This window comes from Notolabrus celidotus, chromosome 17 (genome assembly GCF_009762535.1).
Source record: "Notolabrus celidotus isolate fNotCel1 chromosome 17, fNotCel1.pri, whole genome shotgun sequence".
Classification (NCBI taxonomy): domain Eukaryota; kingdom Metazoa; phylum Chordata; class Actinopteri; order Labriformes; family Labridae; genus Notolabrus; species Notolabrus celidotus.
The window spans coordinates 4,765,168-4,779,587 of record NC_048288.1 but is presented as its reverse complement, the minus strand read 5'-3'; positions in this window follow the sequence as shown (position 1 = coordinate 4,779,587).

Here is a 14,420-nt window from a genome sequence, read left to right as displayed (position 1 = left end):
TTGGTGTTGAGGTGTTGTCTGGTTGCATTTCACACTCAGAGAAAGACGGAGCGGGAGCTGGTTTGGGAATATATAGAATCTGGCCTTTCTGTTTTTGTTCTCGAGACCCAGGATAATTTGGGATCTATATAGGATCCATATGTTCACCTCAATATGCGCAGTTTTGGAGAGCAAAGACAGAGATCAAGAAAATAGACAAAGGAGGCCTGTTTCTGAGAATACAAGTCGATAAGGGTTATGCTTCTGTATAACTTAAAAAAAGTTGAAATGTAGGCTGTATCCTCCTACTCCACATCAGACACAAAGATATCCCTGACAGCATGCGTGCAACCAGGATTCACACAAACTCAATATTATATTTCTTGTTATACTGCATGTCTATTTATTTTTACACCTCTATAAACTGTGGGATACAAAAAAAGCCCAGTGCCAATCAAACAGTGTTCACACTGTATATCAATACATGACGTTAATATATAATAGTTATTTCCTTAAATAGTCCATAAATTGATTTTATTATTGCCTTTTCATGTGTATCATTAAACCTTCTGATCCACCATGGAATCATTTTTCTGGAGTCAGGAATTTTATACAGCATTAAATAAAAACACTAAACAGACTTTATCTCCAACTTATTTAATATTTCACATCCTCTTACTCTAACACAGGGCTAAAAGGATGGAAGCAAACTTTACCTGACCTGTCCTCTGATTGGATGAGCTGGGACAAGAGTAGCAAGGGGATTGGACAAACGACCAGAGGGCATCATGGGGGATTATACACAGGTGTGTTGTGGTGCGCCTAGGGTAAGATCTGCCAAAGCCAAGCCTGTTTGTGTGTGTGTGCATCCTCCAGTCTGTGCGTGTGTTTAGCCATCTCAGTCCTCTTCCTACTGATGTCTCGAGCAGACTAAATGAGCAATAATCTGCACACATCCCTCCAGATGTCCCAGTGAATTTCCTGTGGCTTAAGGCGCCAGCTGAGCTCTTTGAAAGTTTTGATAACTTCTGCAAATGTGATTGAACCTCTGCTTGTTCAGGAATGTGGTGCAGGACACAATGTGCTTACTCTCATTTCCCCTCACATAGACGAAAAAGGAGGCATGCGCTCGGATCCTGAACAAATACACCTATTGGTACAATAAAGTCAGAGGCACTTTTTAAAGCCACTGCAAAACCACTTCTATCAAAGAGTTCATGCTATGGACTTTAGGTTCATATGGGCATAATAGCCACAATTAAATAGTATAAGAAATAAGAGTCAATCCAGATCAGAAATATGGTCATCTAAGTTTTGTAAACTGACTGGATATTGGGTTTGAAATGGACCTGTGTAAACAGGAGGTGTATAAACATTATTACACACCTATAACAAAAGTCCTGCATTGGATTCTAAAAATCAACCAAAAGAGTAATCACTCTACAGCTTCTTTGGGTAGCACGTGTTGTCCTCTCTCGGTTGTTGACCGCTGTTCAGTGTGGGCTGTGGTTGTTGTTTTTTGGGCCTTCAGAGTTGAAAAATGGAGCCAAGTCAAAAGTGATCAAACCTGCAGTTCCATGGGTGTCCACTTGAGGCTAGCTCCAAACGCCAAGACTTCCTCCTTAACACCCATGTTAAAATGCCCATCTTAACATGTGCTTATAGACTATAAAAAAACAGCTTGGTCTGAATAGCAAATTTCTCTGTTGGGGCTGTTGTTGTTTTTTAAATAATAATCATCCTTTTTTTAGGAGATATTAAGGTGACACATTTTTGCATAGTGATGCATGAATTGGGGCGTAGCTGACTTTGCTAACAGCACAATGTGGAAGTTTGCTCGGAGCTCAAAGCTCATCTCAGCTCAACCTTTCGTCTGTTTCTAGGTTGACCAAAAATGGAGTACGTCAGAATAGTTGTGCCTCAAAACAGCATTTCCAAAAGCAAAGGGTTACATCACTCAGACTATCTCCAGTTTTATATATATTAATATTGGTTCAGGAGTTTAATAAGGCCCTTGATTATCTCAGCTGGAGTTGAGTGTCGGCAAAGGGAGTTTAATTCTTGCTAAATATCCAGGTGTGGAACCAGGTGGTGGCCTAGGCCTCCCCTGATATCTGATTGGCCACCCAAGGGGCCACCTCAAAATCCTAAACTGGAAAAGATGCTCCATGGGAAAAATGAAAAACTCTATAATTTTGGTCATCTGACTCGAAACAAAGGAAACAAGCTTTAGAGCTTAAAAACACTTGAAATGAAGCCACTGAGTTGTGCTACTTTTTCAAGTTTTTCATCCGTTTATTTCTTTTGGTTAAAGTAGATATGATTAGTGGCATTTAAAGGGTAAATAACTGCTATGCACACATACTTCATGTCACCCCTTCACACTACCTGCTGGCACAGCCACTGGAGGCAGCTTTGGGGTTCAGTGTCTTACCCAAAGACATGTGGACGGTAGCACCCGGGATCGAACACCCAGCCTTCCAATTGAAAGACCAGCAACTCTACCACTGAGTCACAGTCACCCCTTTCATGCTATGGACAGCAAAACATTTTGTAAGTCACAGTTTACTGACATTTTAAAAGAACATTTTAAGTTTGCAGATGGAAGGGCTTCTGCTTCCTTCTCTGATTCTTCAACAAAAACTCTAACATCAAGCGCTGCACCACACAGATTGTTAAATGCACTATTGCTGTATGCTAAACCAGGGAGATGTCAATCAAATCTTGATTAATATAGTGTTATGTATAATCGTCTCAAAGACCAAAAGAGCAGTTTTGAAGCTATGCTTTATCTACTGTAATTACAAATGTTTATTTCAGCCCATATTTTAGTGGATGCAAGATGAGAGTCTTAACTTTGATGTAGATGTGTATGAATTCAAATGCAGCACAGTCTAAAGCAGGGACCACTGGAAATAGCCTTTGTATCAAGCTTCAAACAGGTAATATAAACACAGTCAGATTCAGACATATGTAGGTATAGAGCAGTTAGAGTCTTTGGACTGGGCTGAACCAAACTGAGAAATAGAGAAGTGCGGTTTGGTGGTGATGCACTCACATACCAGTTCACAGGCGGGAGACAGTACCTTGGAGGGGCTGCCAGGAGGCTGGTCGAGGAAGCAGATGGTCCAGAGTCAGGTAAGCACACAAACCATCAGGGAGGACCAGGTGGATTTTTGAAGAGCCAGCAGGTATGTAAGGAATCACACATGTTGAGTGTGGTGACGCCAACACCAAACAGCCAAGAGGAAGAGGCAGAAAGAAACCAGAAACTTGAGGTATAACTGTGGCTGTGCTGAGCTCGGTGATCACAACAAGGCAGAAAGTTTAGAGGTAGGCAGGGAGGTAGAAGTGATGGGATTGTGGTGATGAACAATCTCACCATGAGTGGGTGAGCAGTGGAGGTTTATATACTGTTTGTTGGAGATGGAGAGCAGGTGAATATACAGGTGAGCAGGGTTAGATGACGGGCAGAGGGGAACAAAGGCGGGGTCAGTGGAAAATTACAAGAGGAGCAGGTCGGCCATGAAGAAGACAGGACAGTGTACTAAAAGAGATGCATGTTTTATGGAAATTAAACTGTGAACATTATTTATGTTATTATATTTTATTTTCACTGTAGTGACCGAGTTTACTTCAATTATGAAATTATTATCAGAATTTTCACATTTCGTATGACTACTTTCAAAATGCACAGATGACATGCAGCTCCCATTAAAAATAATAAAGTCTGTCTTTCAATCTCTTTTTGTGTTGCATGCTTTGTACCAGCAATATTGTGTATGGATGTACAAACAGACTCATTTCCATAAATGCGTACTGTATATTGGGGGGTAAAAATCCTCTGATCATTGTGCAATCAACCACGAGTTGACAGCAACAACAGAGGAAGACAGTGGAGTAGAACAGAGCTTTATTCCCCATCATCTGTCAATCAAAGCCTCTACAAGGTCCTCGATCCACATAAGCAACAAAATACAAGCAGCAGCACGCGTAAAGTGTCATTAATATTTGATCAAGTCTTGTCAATCTGACTTCCATGACTTTAATTCATCAGGAGAACAGAGTGTGTCGAATTTTGAAGCTAAAGGAATATAAAATAGAAATTTAAAGCCTCTGGAAACGTAAATGGAATATTTGAAATTCATATAGAATATCAAAATCTAATATGTAATCAAGATAAAACAACAAATCTGAGTGAAAATAAACATCCACAACTCTGAAAAAACTCTGTTCAAAAACATCTTATTTTACAGGTCAGAGCATTTCTCAGGACTGTGTGGGCGTGGCCTAACTCTTTGATTGACAGGTCAAGAGAGAGTTCACAGCCTGCATGTTTTAGCCGTCTGACTCTGAATCTAAAGACATAAAAACTCCAGAACCTGAAAATGATTAATTTACAATGGTCTCTGAGTGCTGAGTCACAAAATACTTCAGAATCAGGACTTTATCATTTATTAGTCTTATCACTCTGTAGTCTCCGGGGCATCAGTACCATGGGACGCCCGGAGCAGCGGAGGCTGAAGTGTAGTATGTTCACGCAGAGGAGCTCGGCTCCCGGTGTCAGACGGATTTGTTTGTCTAAACTCTGAGCTGTTAGGGGAAAGTTAGTGAACCGGTCCTGGGGAAAGTTGGTGAACCGGTCCTGGGGAAAGTTAGTGAACCGGTCCTGGGGAAAGTTAGTGAACAGGTCCTAAGGAAAGTTAGTGAACAGGTCCTTGGGAAAGTTAGTGAACAGGTCCTGAGGATAGTTAGTGAACAGGTCCTGGGGAAAGTTAGTGGACCGGCCCTAGGGAAAGTTAGTGAATCGGTCCTGCAGACTGCTTTAGCCACTCTGCCGCGACTCAACTCAACCGCGTCCCAAAGTTTCCCCAAATCCACCTCAGTTATGAAAATAGAAGAATGACAACAAGCTGTCATCTTCATGGTGGATGTGCAGACAGGGAAACAGGAGCACAGTGGTGCAAAGAGCAGAGAGACAGCTATACAGACAGATTACAGGCAGTATGTGATTAGAAAACAAGCTAACAGTTAAGACAACACTGAGGGGAGCTGGCTGAGATGTCAGGAGACAGTCTGAGCAGGAGTGGAGTAGTTTTGTTGAACATGTGTGCACGTGACTCAGTGTTTCATTTCTGATGGTTGGATATGTATTACGTAATACATATCAGGTTAAACCAGCCCCCTTAAAACCCAGTGTGAAAACGTGTTAAAAAATGTAATTGAACATATTTGAAAATGGATCGAAGTTGAGTTTTAATATTTTTACATAGTTCTTAGTATTTACACATGGTCTGAAATATCATAGGTAGAACTTTTTTGTTGATTTGGGTTCCCAGAGGCTTTAAACGTGGTCATGTGTGGAGACAGTCCTGAAATGAGTACCCCTGAATGTAAAGATGATTATATAGAGTTTGTGTCTGCAGAAGGTAACAGGAGGAATGTCTAAATTACATGTGTAGGCAACATCCTGAACAATGAGAACAGCAGGCAGAAAAAAGCCTAACCCTGTTAAGTATGAGGCTGCCGTGTAATGACAACATATTTGTGCATTTCAGCATCTTGGAATCTCCGGCTCGCCAATGAAGAAGGAAATATAATTTTTGTAGGTTGCTATGGTTACCTGTGTGTGAAGGTTTTGTGCTGCGAGTCTCGACTCCTCCAGGAGATCAGTGAACCGCACGTGTCAACCGGCATTAACCTGCTCGGTCCGACTGATGCACGGAGACACACATGCACAGGAGAGAATAATAAACACGCACATTAACCTTCTCATCTCCACACAGAGTGCAAACCCAAACTCACGCTTCTAAACACACAGACTCAGAGCGCGGAGTGCAGCTCGGCATTATGGGAGCTCATATACCCCTGAGTGAACATGGAGCTGTAACCTGAAGAAAAAACTTTGATTATGATGTTGTTCTGTTGTACTACATCAGGTCTAAACCCCCAATGTGGAGTCTTAATCTCTAAACAGACAAAGTACTCCCTTCTTTAGACTTTTTCTCTCTGTGCTGTTGTTTATTTTCTGAATCTGTCACACAGAGGCCGGATCTCGGCCACAATCTATTCTGGTTCAGATAAAATGACAAAAGACAAGAATTTAAAATGTTTTAACCCATTCTGAGACAGCTTGAGTGATGCTTTAGCTCTAAAGGAAGAGCGTTAGGTCAGTGGACTTTAACAGATTGGACACTGCAAACTGTCATGAGCTGATCTTGTTTGGTTTAGTATTTCTCCTTGTGTTTTATCTATCTGTTTCCTGTTTAATATTGTAGATTTCCCTTGTGTTTCCTCCCTGTGTGTATTCTTTTTTAGTCATAAGTTATCCTATGTCTTCCTCTTGTTGATCCATGTCTTGTGTTTTCGTCTAGTCTTGTGTTTCCTGTTTTATTTTGTAGTTCTTGACCCCTGCGTTTCCAGTTTCTTTTTACTTCCTGTCCTTGTGTGTTTCCCTCCTTTTTGATTAACTTGATTAGTTTCGCCTGTGTTCACACCTGTGTTGATTACTCTGTGTATTTAGTTTCTCTGTTTCCCTTGTCCTGTCTTGGATCATTGTACATCTTCCTTGTGTTCCCCTTGCTTTTCTGTTGGATTAAGTTTCTTGGACATTTTAGTAAGTTTTGTTTGTACCTTTTGTTCTTATGTCATTAAATCTTGATTATTCTGCACGTGGGTCCTCCTCTTTTTCCCCAATGTGACACCAACTGAATCATTCATTGTATGACCTGTCTTTCTTACTAATTACATGCTGTGTTAAAGCTAGGGTTGATAGTCATGGAAAACTAGCATGAATTTGAATGTAGCATTTCCTGAGGACTCCGTCTCTCCCTTCCCCTCAGAGCTCCTCCAAAACGACGCCCCCGCTCACATGCACGAGCGTCGCTGATTCACGACCATATGATGGTGACTGATTCAAAACCGGTCCTCAGCACATGGTTTGTGTTTTGCACTACGTCAACTCATGTCTCACTCAGCGGTAAGAAAACACCAAAACATTCTCATAGTGAAAGTTAAAAACAAACATGAAATGTATGCTTTGCAGGAGGCGGGCAGAACGGCAGGACGGGATTTGATTGGTTTCATAATTTGGCTCCTGATGGCTGGGATTGGTTGGTATTTTCCCAGGTTTACTCCGGCTGTAGATAGAGGCTTTTTTTTTAACCTTTTTTTTAAGAACACATTATGTATTGATTACCAACGGAACATAAAGATCATTTTAACCAGTATAACAAAAAGTGGATCTAAATCTGACTACAAACTCCAGCTTTAAATACTTGATTCTGACTGATCAAAAGCCCATAACACTGGTGTTTGATTCTGAATAGCAAGAGCAACGTCAGGGATAACCTGATCACTCACATCATATCTAATCAATCTGCAGAAAAGAGTCCAACACATTTATAAAGTTTATGATTTTCTGTTTACACTGTGGCAGACATGTTAGTTTCCAATAGTAATGATAAGCAACATGGAGGATATTTTTATTATTACTCTCAATATTTAAGTTTAATTTTTTTTCAGAGAAGAAGATGAGAGGAGGAAACAGTGAGGGGTGTTTAAACACACAAGTGAGTCAACCACAAACTGCAACATGGTTTGAGCTTTAGCAGTGATACAGGACTGGTTCTGTGAGAAGTGAATACAAACAAAATAGTTACTGTTATTTTATGCATCTGTTAAAAATGCCAACAGAAAAACGCTGATATTTAGACGTCACTGTGAATAAAAGCTTTCAGTTAAATGTGTTTGAGGGTCAGGGGTGGAAACAAAATATAAGGCATTTCCTTTCAAATCCCTGGTACTCCAGTATAGGCTGAATTTAAGTATAATGATGCAGAGGTAATAAGAGGGGGGTCTAGAGGTCCATCCTCAGACCCCCCTCTTTGAACATCTTAACAGTTAATTCCCTGCAGTATGGTGAATATTTTTGAGACCAATTGTGGTGGAAATTGAATAATGAAAAAAGAAAATACAAAACTAATGATACATTTTAATATTATTGTTATATTACATGATTAACATAACATAATGTATCATAATTAACTAACAGGCAAACCAGAGGGCATTTTTTTTATATTCAATTCACTGGAGGGGCAACCAGAGGATCCAGGAGGGCTCTTTAATGCGGTTTCTTTCAGACATGAGGGCACCAGGAGGGGCGATTGCACCCCCCTGCCCCCTGCCTGAGCACACCACTGTTTAAGACAGTAAAGCAGGCTAATGTAAATACCTACAGTTGGATGAAAATGTTAAGTTTAATGTTCATTCAACCAACAAGTGTGCTGATAAGAATACTGTTCCCATGAGAGAGCTTCCAAACAAAGACCCCGGGTGACTATTTTTTGAAAGCACCATAAGTAAATCATCTTTAAATCAAAACTTAGCATCAACATGTTTGTATCTTTATTTGGTAAGTAGCAGGATAATGCATAGTGAGCAGGTTGTTGTGCAAAATAGAGTCCCTTCAGCGTGGACAAGGCTTGAGTCTTGTCTCACCCTGTGAGAAATCTATTTCCTGTGCTCATGATACATTATCCCTTATAGTCCTTTAGCACCCTCCAAATCAATACATATGCATAGTGAAACAGCCCCTGTGTAGAAGGCTAAATTATATTGTTGTGCTCGCCTGCAACCCTGGGCCTCACGTTTTGAAATATCTTTACAAGATTCACTTTAATTCTTTGGATAAAAAGCAAAAGGTTGTGATTACAAGTCCCCTGAGTTAAAGACTTTTGTGGTTTGGTGTAATTGCAGTGACATTCCCTTCCCGGAAAGTAATGCAAGATTTTTCAATAATGACACTTTTTTTTTTTTTTCCCCGAAACAATGAACTAAATTGAGATTTTTCTGGAATTCTACCTAAGAATCGGCTCCCTGGCATTTCCACAGTCTCCCCTTTCATCCTCTCCTCGTGAACATGCCAGACTTTTCTCCGTAGGGCCCCCTAACTGACATTCTGGGCTCGTTGTCAAGTATTATGTTCTGTAGTGTTTGTGCTTGTCTCCTGCGCCAAGCTGCTGGAGTCCTCTCTGCCCCATCCACACAACATTCAGCAGTCATATCTCTGCTTGTCTATCCAGGAGCCCGGCGTGTTTTCCCTCAAAGTCAAATTAAAAAGGTATGCCAGAAGAGAGAGCGTATCTGCAATTCAGAGCACATTTTTCTATCAGACAGGAGATATATTGCCGACTAAGTATTGTCAGATGTTGGCAAATTCCACATATTTTTCATATCCGGCCCCCTGAAACTTGGGGCTGCTTCCAGACTCACGGCACATCATCGACAAAGACTCTGCTTGACCTCAGGAGCACGCGCAGAAATGAACCAAATATCCATTCTGTTTGCTGCAAAAATATTGTCTCTGATATAAACGCAATATCAGCGGCTATAAATCATTTAGGAATTCATTTGGAAATCATTTGAAAAAACACATTTATTTGAGGAGGTGTTCATCAATAAACGCGGCTCCTGTGGAAAGTTTTATTTATATATTCATGCATTCAATAGATTCAGTTATTCATGTATTCACTCATTCACAAGGCCTAGTCAGTGGCTATGCATCAGGCCCCCGGTGTGTGCGTTTATGTGTGTGCATGTGTGACCTGCGGCGTAGTCCTGCTCCGCTGCGGGCTAGTGCTGTTCCCCAGGGGGCTCTCATCTTTTACTGAGCCCTGACAGAAGATGGAGGCTGGGAGAGGGGTCCGCTGCATTAAAAAGCCTTTACCTAGCTCTGATTTATCACCCCTGCCTCACACACACATACACACACAATCACACACGCACTCACAATCGCACGCACACACTCCCTCCTGCCAGCCCCACGCCATCTCACCCGTTCCTGCCGCGGCTCGACTCTACACTCTATCAAACACACAGACATATAGATGCACGCGCACACACACGTAAATGGACACACATTCACACACCATCAAACACATACTCGTTCCATCATAAGATGGCTGCCTCGGAGAAAGAGTGAGGGAGCGGGGCGCCGCACTGCACCGCAGTGGTGATTTTGCATTTTAATGGTACCCCTCCTCTCTTCCCATCAGCCCTTTCTCCCCCTCAGTTGGTAATTCTGGTGTGTCGCAGGCAAGCAGGCTGCAAGCCACCGGCTACCTCACCACAGGAAGACAGAGCGACACAATTACAGGACAGCATTTCCTGGGTACGTCACCTGCACACTCTGCATTTGAATGTGACAGGCACACGGGGAGCGAGGGAGGGGAGCAGGGGAAGATGGGTACTGTGTGTCTCCGAGTGTGTGTGTGTGTGTGTGTGTGTGTGTGTGTGTGTGTGCATGTGTGTGTCATTACAACACAACAAGCTGGAGTCTTCTTCACATGCAAACACTGACTGAACCTTTAATTTTACTCAAACACAGACAGTAAAAAAAGTGAATACAAATCTTATTCAAACTCCATTAATAAGTAAAATGTCTTTACAAGGTAACTAAGATAATTTATAACTACTCTTGTAAACTCTTAAATACATGAACAAAAGGTAACTAGTGGTTTTGATACCCTGGAAATAATTCAAAGATACAAACACACAAGAACACAGCACTTTGTCCTTGAGAGGGTCCAAGACTTGGTAATCATATTCATTCATTCATTCATACATATGGGTGGAATACATTTGCTCCGTCTCCGCTCGAGTTATTGCATGAGTGCTGATAAAAACTGGGAACAAAAAAAAGAAGGAATGAATTTAATCTCTGAATAAAAACCTTTATTTCCAGCATACATTAATACGAGTTGACTGCACAAGAAGTAAAGGGTTAGCACTGATAATTCCCTCCCGTGTGGACTTCGGTTTAACTTCCTGTTTAGTCAGAGAACGCCAGGTGAAATCCAGGATGTGCTGTATGCAGGACTGCAACATTTTATTGTCATCATTCAATAACTTCTTTCGTTTAAAGGACTCATAAACACAAAGACATATGTTCTCTGGGGCTTGAGTGATTGTTCACACTTAACACTGTTTGATATTTTACGCTGTGCCTCAGATCTTCAGGATTATGATTCACAGAAAAGCCAGAACAGAAAATAAACATCTCACCTTATTATTCTGACTTATTATAAGGCACAAGTACCTGGTAGTTTCAGATATAAATCTTTCTTTAAGATTAACAAGCACAAACTGAGGCCAGAGTAGCCTTTAATAAGTTAAAATCTCAATGCAAACATTTCTAGTTAAGTTTCTTGTGATAAGAGAACTTTCTTAGTTCAAGAAACTCAACAAGTAGATTTTGCGGTGTACTCTCACTGAAGTCTACCAAAGCTGGACCCCTCCAGGTTCTTGTGCATCTAAGATTTCAGACAGCCCTCACTGTAGTATCTGAGCTGAAGAGGGCCATGTCTCTGTTGTCCAAAACACTGCATACAAATGTTTGTAACTGCAAAATCTTTCTTGTAATGCATGAATGTTAGTCTAGATGAGATCTTTTTTTGGATGCGTCTATGTGTGTGTATGTGTGTGTGTGTGTGTGTGTGTGTGTGTGTGTGTGTGGGATCCGAGCAAGCATTAGTAATGAGCACAGGTGTATAATTTTGACTTCTACTGTGCAAAGGTTAACTAATGCTGCCTCATATGCTGCGATAAAAACATAAAGCATCTCCTCCTTCATTGACAGTGTGTGTATAGTACTTTGTGTGTGTGTGTGTGTGTGTGTGTGTGTGTGTGTGTGTGTGTGTGTGTGTGTGTGTGTATGTGTGTTTAGGGAAGAAGAACAAGAGGAGTAGGAGGAGGACAGATTGCTGCTAATGGAATAATTTCTCACTTCTTGTAATAGAGGTTGCGGGTGTTAAAGAACAGATGATGATAACTCTGCTGAGGCTGAAAATGGGAATAAATCCTTTGTTTCACATCTAGTTTTATGAATTCAAAAAAATGTGTATATCATAGACATTTTTTGACCCTTTAGGAGCTGAAACATCACCAAATTTCACCTCAGCAGGGAGCCTGAATAAACAAAGACAGGGTAATGTGCACATCCTGATTTATGAATCCTGCAGGAACTTTATAAATATTGCAATTTCACATTCTAGATAATTTAAATAAAGAGAAACACACTCCCCTGATAGTGCCATAAATCAAACCTGAAAAAGCTCCCCCCTCTCTCTGCAGGTGGTTTAATCCAAAAGTCCCGGTCAGCCTGGGAGGTGTACACAGACAGACTCAGTGACAGAGAGCAGTGTTTACAGCAACAACCCATTAACACATGAAATATTAAATATTACAAGTTACACAGTCTCCTGCAGCAGCTAATGATGTTAGCCGTCCCTCATTCAGGTGGTGTAGTCTCCTGGTTAATGTTAGTTATGACTTGTTGTAGTGTAGAGCTCAGAGCTGTGTGACTCTTACAACAGTGGGTGAGTGAACACTGATTGCTGAAGTCACGTAAGGCTGCAGAGGGGAATCTCTCTGTTCAGAAACACACGGGTTAAAAATGTAAAAGAAAGCTTTGTTTAGGGGAGATACTATTCAGTTGTAAATCCACTGATGTGAAGAAAAATCTCATGCATAGGAAAATGTTATTGTTCAGTGGGATGGGATTGAACACTTGCAGACAAATCTCTATATCAGTATTTTTGGTGCTGAACCATACTGAAAGTGTGACGCTAAAATCCCTCTTGGTGTAAATTTAAAGCAACTGAAAACAGTCACATTATCGCACTCAGAAGTTTTATTATTATTATTTTTATTGCACAATTTCTAGTAATGTTTTATTTTTTCTGTAATTGCATTCCCTCTGCGCTGTCATTCACTGGTTTCCTCTTTCCATGATCTTTGTGTGTGTTTATGTCTTCCTGATTTGTGAGCTCATTTGTTTTTAAAAGCAGTAACATCCTGCTGCTAATCTGTATATATGTGTGCGTGTTGAAGACATAGAGGGTAGGAACAAGGCTGCTGCATGTGTTTCCTCCAGAACCATAAATTCATTGTTGGGAAAGCTACAATCTAGATTACATGTCCTGCAGCTTAAATGTGTATTCTCCCATAAACAGCAATCTACAGCTCATAAAAATAATTTCTGCTCCAGCGTAAACAATCCCCTAGACCACTCACCCCTGCATATATATATATGTGTGTGTGTGTGTGTATGTGTGTGTACGTGTATGTGGGTGTACACATGTATTTGTTCGTATAGCATAAACAATCCCCTACTCCTGTCAGGAACACAGAGTGATCCATCAGTTTCTCCACAGAAAACCAATTTCACTGGAGATGTTCAGTTTTTCACAGACACACACCGCCTCTCCTTGCACAGAGGGAGTAAAGGGAAATACGCACTCTCACACACACATACAGAATAGAGGAAGATAAAGAAAAGGGAAAAAAGAACGGCGAGGAAATGGAACAGAGAGGAGAAGGAAACACGAGGCTAAATTGAAAGGGAAGGATCGGGGGAATAAGAGAAAATAGGAAAGACCCGTCTTTCTGTGTTTAATAGGACACACTGTTATTTGCTGTCTCATCAGTTCAATATAGTACCTAAAAACTGTTCATCTGTTGCCCCGCACTCATGTGCACAAGGAGTTGACACATAGAGGCTGTCAAACAGGCTTTATGTTACGGCCACAGCTCCAGAGCCCACACCGCTGTGTTTGTGCAAAAAAAAAAAAAAAAAATGGATGAAAATGAAAGATGTGAAGAAAAAAGACATTATCTGGCTTTTGACTGTTAAAGCTGGAATTATGAGCAAGGAGCACGGCATGCACAAGTGGCCCAGTTTTGCCATGTTGAAGCGGGCAGATGACAACATAATTACAGAGTCATCTCATAACACGTGATTAAACAAACAATGCATGTCGGCTCCTCCTAAGGTCCCCGCTCGGAGCATCTTTTGTTTTCATGCATGTGTTTGCCGAATGGCAGGGTTGCATGTGTTCACACTGATGCGAAAGAAAAGAGGAGAAATGCATGCATGAAGGCGTACTACATGTAAGCACACACAGACAGAGGCAGACGGAGATGTTGTACGCAGACAAACAGGCATCGGACAGACAGCCGGCTAATGTATCTTTGCAGTAATGGGCTTAAGTTACAACATGATAAGAAAGGCCTTCTTTTTAGAGCAGCTGGATTGCTACTAATGACTAGAGGGCCTCCAACTGCCATCTCAGCCTATTATAACTAGGAGATGGCTCTTCTGTGTTTTTAAAGATGAATGCAAATTAAAAAGCATTAGGCTACATTCATTTGCGGTCTTTGGCATATAGGCCACTTTTGGTCCGAGGGCCACTTAAGGCTGCCTTATTTCTTCAACTGACCTTGAAATCAAAGAAAGAGCAAGTTTTAATGATTTAGAGGGCTCTTAAAGACTGGAAAAAGGAAAAAGGCAACACAGGGCCTCATTAAAATTTTCATTTAAACGTTAAAAAAGCTTTTTGTTACAAATGGTCCTGCCAGGATGCTGAGTTGATACACAAAAA